Source organism: Pleurodeles waltl, chromosome 2_1, assembly GCF_031143425.1.
Source record: "Pleurodeles waltl isolate 20211129_DDA chromosome 2_1, aPleWal1.hap1.20221129, whole genome shotgun sequence".
NCBI lineage: Eukaryota > Metazoa > Chordata > Amphibia > Caudata > Salamandridae > Pleurodeles > Pleurodeles waltl.
Window position 1 is genome coordinate 472,422,794 of NC_090438.1, and position 6,000 is coordinate 472,428,793.

Genomic DNA, 6,000 nt, shown 5'->3' on the forward strand with positions numbered 1-6,000 from the left:
AAACGTTCCTAAATATTGTGAAAGAAAGTTTCAATTCTATTAAGGACACGGAGGCGAGGATTATCCCTCCCTCATACTTGGACAGTATTCCCACCCGGGATTTGGGTTCAGTGGAGTATTTCATCAATGCCGAAGGATGAGTGGACATCACATTCACAGGTGTTATATGCATTTTCCTTATTCATTTTCCTTATTATGAGATACTGTTGTTCTGTGAAAAGACTGATGGTACAGTATTTAGAATTTTCTTATTGACAAGTTTTTCATTACTCAGGAATTATTGTTTATTCAAGGGTTGATGGATGTAGAAGTTTGTTTGAAATTATAGTCTTGTTGGCAATTTAAGGAATAACATGTTTTAGAAGTGGTTACCTCATAGTTGAGTCTAGAATTCTCATATCTATTTATCTTGCAGAAGATGGAAAGTCAGATTGAGGCTGCTTAAGCTTAAAATCCTACGGTGAAGAAGAGGAAGGACGGCTCTTGTTTGACAGATATTTGGGCTCTCGGACAGGGATTGGTTTACTGGTTACTGTGGCTACGAGGGAGCATCATGGGAGTTGCAGTATTATGGATGTTTTTTTCTGTGTTGAACTTTGAACTTGCTGTAATTAATAAAAGTGAAGAAAGGACTTTGCCAGAATAAACTTTTGGACGTCCTAGGTCCGATCACCAAAATTATTGAAATGGCAGAGACCTCGTAGAGTCTAGGGTGCCCTTACAAACAGACATTGTCACATGCTGGGCACAACGGGCAGTCTGCCTGCTTGGTAACACTAACTGCACCATCTTGGCTGAGAGGTATAGGTTCTTGCTCATAAAAATAGATCCCAAACTGGGGGAGTTGTTGAATTCAGAAGTGGGAGCAGTGGCGCAAGGCAATCTTTTCAAAGACCCTTTTATTAAGGAGCTCGGGAAGTTTGTGGCGACCTCTTCATTAGATAAAACACAGTCGTCCATGAAAAAGTCTTCTCTGGAAAGGTTTTCATAGGGGCCGGAAGAGGCAACAGCTGCTCCTCCAGCCACGCACTCTTGTCAGGCCCCTCCAAACTTCAAGGCTGCAGCAACAATGGCAGGAATGATGGCCGACAAGGGGCTTTCTTCCCCAATAGGGGTGCCAGAAGGGTTGGACCATCCCGGGTCGCCAGAGGAGGCATCAGCGCTTCAACAGTTACTGTACATTTCATAAGTTAAAATCATACCCTAGCATAGTGAGCTGTGAACTGCCATCAAAGAGCTGCATGCAAACTGAATGGTACAGGTTAGAAAGTTATGTTTTTCCCATATTATTCTAATTTTGCTAAAAAGGATTTGTTTGGGTAGAAATAAACTGTCATTAATAAAGTCTACCCTAACCACTGTGTTACGTTCGGAATCATGAGTTTATGTTTCCCCAGACCAAGCATTCTTAAACAATTCCTACCGGAATAGATGACATGCAAATCCTACACCTTGTAGTCCCCTTTGTCTTATGTAACATTTTCTATACACTGATTTACAGACATATGATTCATTGTCTCTGTATGTGTGTGTGGTGTAAAGTGCTGCAGCACCCTACATTGGGAAGAGAAGTACTATAAAACAAAATAAATACATGTGAGAAAGGGGCTACTGCGAGATGAGAGGTACTGTTAGAGGGTGATGATGAGGAAATCATTGAAGAGTCCCAATAAAGATTCCTGTATTCTGGTCTACTTACTCATTTACTATGCTTTAAAAACTAATGCAAATAAATATATAATTAAAAATGTGTTGTAGGATGCAACATTTTTGTAATTTTTCCCCAAATTTTCATGGGCTGGAGAACTCCCTCTAAACCCATTGTCGTGGTCTGGCTTGCTAGCTATGCACTCTAAGGAGACACTGACACAATTCGCCAGGACTGCTTCCAGGAAGCTACTGAGTTCCAGTCCGGCCCGGTTTACAGCCCATACTTCGGTGAAACAGCAGTGATGGCAAAGAGGCTCCCACAGAACACCACCACCTTTTTCATGCAGTTAATGTCAAATTGTGGGCGGAATCTGCTCATCGAAAACATGCTTGTTAACTGAGTAGCCCATGAAACTTCGCCTGAAAAGAACGGCTAAATATTCCCAATAAGGATCTATATATTCGATACGGAAATAAGACTGGTCTGAATTCGAATCATTGATATTTTCTTGACCTGATTTTGTGTTAATATAGTTTTTGCACTGGCCAGCGGGTTGGAATCCATAGAACAAAACTGTACCAGCAACCATGAAAAGTTACACCAGTGCCAGCAGTTCGTTTGACAAAAGAAGTCAAAAATGCCTGGAAATAAATTATATATATATATATATATATATATATATATATATATATATATATATATATATATATATATATTCACTTTAAAGTTCTTCTTCGATTGATTGTTCAACCATGCAGCTTCCAAATAGAACTCATGTCATGAAAAATGTCCAGTAATCGACTTGAAAGGGGAAAGATAGAAAATGAAAAACAGAGGAATTTAAAAGTTAAGAAAGATGTGGTATACGTTTAAAAAGCACTGATAAGCCATGTGAAATCCCATACCCTGATTTTCTGAACTGCTTGCAATAGGAATGGCTTTTCAGTCAACTTGCAGTGAAATTGAGTTTAAGCACCCAGGGCCATATTTATACTTTTTGACGCAAAACTGCGCTAACGCAGTTTTGCGTAAAAAAAATTCGCGCCGGCTAACGCCATTCTGAAGCGCCATGCGGGCGCCGTATTTAATCAATGACGTTAGCCGGCGTTAACCGCCGGCGCTGCCTGGTGTGCGTGGAAAAAAACGACGTACACCAGGCAGCGCCGGCGTAGGGGGATATGGAGCTTGGGCGCCAAAAAATGGGGCAAGTCAGGTTGAGGCAAATTTTTTGCCTCAACCCGATTTGCGCCATTTTTTTCGACTCCCAACCCCCATAGAAATGACTCCTGTCTTAGCAAAGACAGGAGTCATGCCCCCTTGCCCAATGGCCATGCGCAGGGGACTTCTGTCCCCTGGGCATGGTCATTGGGCATAGTGGAATGTAGGGGGGCACAAATCAGGCCCCCCTATGCCACAAAAAAAAAAAAAAAACTTACCTGAACTTACCTTAATGTCCCTGGGATGGGTTCCTCCAGCCTTGCGTGTCCTCCTGGGGTGGGCAAGGGTGGCAGGGGGTGTCCCTGGGGGCTTGGGAGGGCACCTCTGGGCTCCTTCCGAGCCCACAGGTCACTTAACGCCTGCCTTTTCCAGGCGCTAAAAAACGGCGCAAAAGCGGCCGTATGTCATTTTTTTTTTGACCCGCCCACTCCCAGGCGTGAATTTTGCCCGGGAGTGTAAATACGGCGCACATGCCTCGGAGTCAATTTTTTAGACGGGAACGCCTACCTTGCATCTCATTAACGCAAAGTAGGAGTCCACGCTAAAAAATGACGCAAACTCCATGGACTTTGGCGCTAGACGCATCTAACGCCAAAGTATAAATATGGAGTTAGTTTTGCGTCGGAATTGTGCCCAAAAAAACGACGCAATTCCGGCGCAAACAGAGTATAAATATGCCCCCCACAGTTTTGTAATAATTTTTCAAAGGAATTTTTGGGGAGGGTAAATTCCTAACAAACTGGTTTAAGTTTAGGCTTGATTGGCACAGAAGCAAGTAGGGGGTTATTTCATCAGGGCGCCTGGAATCCAAAGCTTTTTAGCTAAAGTTAGCTCAAAAGATGTTAAAAAATGAACCCTTTGACTCTGCTTTACAGTTTTGTGGGTAGAGCGTTCCCAAACCACCCAGTAGCAATTTAGATTCGCTTGCCTGTGAAGTATTAATGACTCACCAGGGTGGGGATAGGATAGAAAATAGGGTAGGCACCAAATTAAAAGTGTCTTACACTAGGGACTCAGATAGCTAAAAAAGTGTCCCACATTTCCAAAGCCGGAGCAGTTTTAAAGTTGCAAAGAAAGATAAGCTGTATATGTGTTTTGCAAGGTGCCGAGAATGTGTACATTTGTGCTTAATGCCGGCAATGTTTGTGGTAAGATCAGAGAAATCAACAGTAAAACTCAGCACCCCAGACCGTAAAACAGGAACAAATAGCCAAAAAACAGCCCATGCACCGATCTACCACACTACCCTTCTGGCCACTGCCAGATTTCCCATTACCCCCACTCTGTAGCTCGCTAGTTTTACACTAATCAGTTCACACTGTTCAAGGCTGCCTTTTATATACCACCACTTTGAAAGTCAAACAGTTGCAGCTATTTCCCCTTTGCGAAACCTTTCATGGCTGATACAAACTTCCCTCCAATACTAAAATCTGTGTCTATTGGTGTTTGACACTAGCTAGGAAGGCTATATCTTGCAACTGAGCAGGTGCGCGGTTCTACACCAGCAAGTCCCAGGTATCCACTGGTTATGCCATGGCCATCACTGTCAGGGGATTAGCCTTCTGGGCCGGCCCAACAACTCTTTGGAGACAATATTTGACATTTCTTATGACAGATGGCACCGCACAGCACAGGACCAGGAAATAATCGCATCTGGCCTTTTTTGATTTCTCTACATTCCAGCACTTTGGAGGAGTTGTGGCTTGCTTTGTAATGGCAGAAATAACATAGAGTACTACAGTGAGCTTCTCGCTCTCGGCCTATTTGGAAGTGCAGCACTCTCCTTGTTTTTCAGAGGGCTTGTCCGTATGTGCCCATTGTGACCACTTTCTAAAGGCACTTTTGAATGACCTTTTTAAGCTTTGCAAAGAACAACTGCTGTTGCAGAGGTTATACTGTCGATAAAGTTAACAAGGGGTCCTTCTACAGACCCTGTATCTATTGTTTTGGAGTCATTTACAAATTGTTAAAATCTGTTAATCAGACAGTGGTAGATGAAAACCTACATCTGTGTTCATTAGTAGCAGGGGAAGTTCATGAATACCCTTACACAAGTGACCTTTGCCATCAGTTAAAAGTGAAAACAAACACATACAATCCAGTTATCATGCACCCCAACACGTCACTGGCTGGTTCATAAAAAGTCAGCTTCGTAATACAAAAACCTGATTCACACCATTCCAGGGAGGCTTCAAGCACAGACGATGCATAAGGCCGTACCAGTGAGCTCTGGTCCTGATCTCTAGCAGCTCCTGCCTGTTTCCAACTGTCTCTGTAGGGTGAATGTTCTCCCCTCAGCTGCCTTCTTTTGATTGAGCTACTTTTTCTTTGCCACTCCGTCATCTAATTTGTAGCAGCAGAGAAGCAGTTTCTTCATTTTCCATTCTGAGTTTCAGATAAGGGCCAAACTAAACACCGCTGTTGCTTCTTCGTAGCCGCCTGGATAGTGTCTGCGAATGGGAGGCATATGCAGGCACTGCAGTGGCAACAAGCTGCTATATGCCTCTCAATCAGGAGGGATCTCTCTAGGAGAATGCCCATACATGGGCCGGTGAACAGCGTAGGACAGCCACCCAATGAATCCGGTGTTATTACACCTTTAGCATTGCTCACACACTGCCAGAACTCTGTGAACTACAATACAAATAGCCTGAACATTACCCACCCCACATACAATAACACATTCCTTGCTTTGGCAACCAAATATTCATTCATGTTATGCTCCTCACTTCATCTTTAACCTTCCTGTGGCACAGTAGTTAACAGTAGATTGTCTGAAAGTAGATTGCTATGATAGGTCACGTGTCATTTTCATAGCACACAACTACCAACATTGTGATATTGCTGCAATATTACTGCCCAGCACGACTACAGCACAACTACAGTTGGATGTGTATTTTTGGTTGAAGGGGCGTGGTTGTAGTATAACCTACTGGATGTGAGAGGAGTTAGGGGAGGGTAGGTGAGATCCTGACAGGTAATCTGGTCATGTTGTAGGGAACGTGATACTGCCAGTATGCATTTTAAACAGGTAGGTGAGAATATGCATGCTGCACTTCAATCAGCACTTTTCAATATACCTGATTAAACAATAATAGCAAGGCAGTGTGCTATCTCCTTGTTAGGTTGGA

At 43.2% G+C, this 6,000-nt stretch overlaps 1 long non-coding RNA gene across 1 annotated transcript in view; it reads left to right on the forward strand.

Annotated features, from left to right (window-relative positions):
• Positions 1-2,269, forward strand: part of LOC138258936 (uncharacterized) — a 45,715-nt gene extending 43,446 nt beyond the window's left edge. The window contains exon 3 of the long non-coding RNA XR_011198605.1: positions 416-2,269. This is a non-coding gene — a long non-coding RNA (uncharacterized lncRNA). The remainder of the gene's footprint in view (positions 1-415) is intronic.
• Positions 2,270-6,000: the final 3,731 nt, after the last annotated feature.